Source organism: Rhamphochromis longiceps, linkage group LG18, assembly GCF_057381845.1.
Source record: "Rhamphochromis longiceps isolate RC_006_pf linkage group LG18, R_longiceps_female_GT1.1, whole genome shotgun sequence".
Taxonomy (NCBI): Eukaryota; Metazoa; Chordata; class Actinopteri; order Cichliformes; family Cichlidae; genus Rhamphochromis; species Rhamphochromis longiceps.
This window is the reverse complement of record NC_140574.1, coordinates 5026579-5027774: the sequence shown is the minus strand read 5'-3', so window position 1 is coordinate 5027774 and position 1196 is coordinate 5026579.

The window sequence follows — 1196 nt, the reverse complement described above, 5'->3', positions numbered from 1 at the left end:
CAGTGGTATTACTTTCGCTGTTTTTACTTGTGTTGGGAATTGACCAGTTTGTAGAGACAAATTGCACGTGTGTGTTAAGGGTTTGGAGATGCCATCAATATCTTTCTTAACGATTTCCATATCAATGTCATCAAAGTTTGTAGAATTTTGTGTTTGTGATTTCCCGACAATATCAATGATTTTCTTTTCTTCTACTACCGTTAAAAACATTAAATGAGGATTACGTTGAATGAGTTTAGTTTCTTTCTCTGCACAATTTCTTGTATCAGGAATTCTATCAGCCCAACACTTACAAAGAATTTATTGAACTCATTAACCACATCACTCATGTTACTAGCATTATTAGTGAAATACAAAGGATAATTTAACTGCCAAGAACCATTTTTAATGATGGCATTTAATGTTTTCCAAATCCCTTTAATGCTATTTTTATTCATATTTAATAATTTCTCATGACATTCCTTTTTACATGACCTCAAAACACTAGTTAATTAATTTTTATATTTTATGATGTGGATGCCAGGTCCTAATAGGTTAATAAAGAAGTTAAAGATTTTGATACAAATTGGTGTTACGGTAGCTCCGAGAGGGAGGGGTGTGTTCTTAAATTGCATGCTATTTTAAATTCATGTTGGGTACCTCCTAAGGAATTGTTGACCGCATTAAATAAGTCCACTGTAATGTTTAATTGTCTAAGTTGATCTGAAAATACCATTGCAGATTTGTTTGAATAATCTTTTTTCATGTCACCGATGGTGGTATGAAAAAGGAAGACATGCTCTTAGCAGACAGGGGAGTTGTGTGTTCAGTGTTTGCTGTTATGTGCTCCACTTTTGTTCTGAAACACAACTTCAGAAGACATTGATGGAGTACAGTTGAGGACCTGGAAAGGAAAGTGAGGACGAGAATCAATGAACTTAGTATGATAAAGCCCTTTGAATGTGTTGAATCTTCCTGGCCAGTTGCTTCACCAAAAGGCAGATCACACAAAGCCCTGTTTAACAGCTCGTTTGGAAGTACTGTTAGTGTTTCAAAGAGCAGCAGGATTGTGCAGTCGCATGTTTTAAAGGCTTTTCAGAATTTCTACAGGCTGGAAAGATGTTGATTCAGGGTTTTGGAACACAATTTAAACCAAAACACAAAATTTACAGGAGATGTAAAGTTTGATGCCAACAGTTTTAATTGAACATACAAGA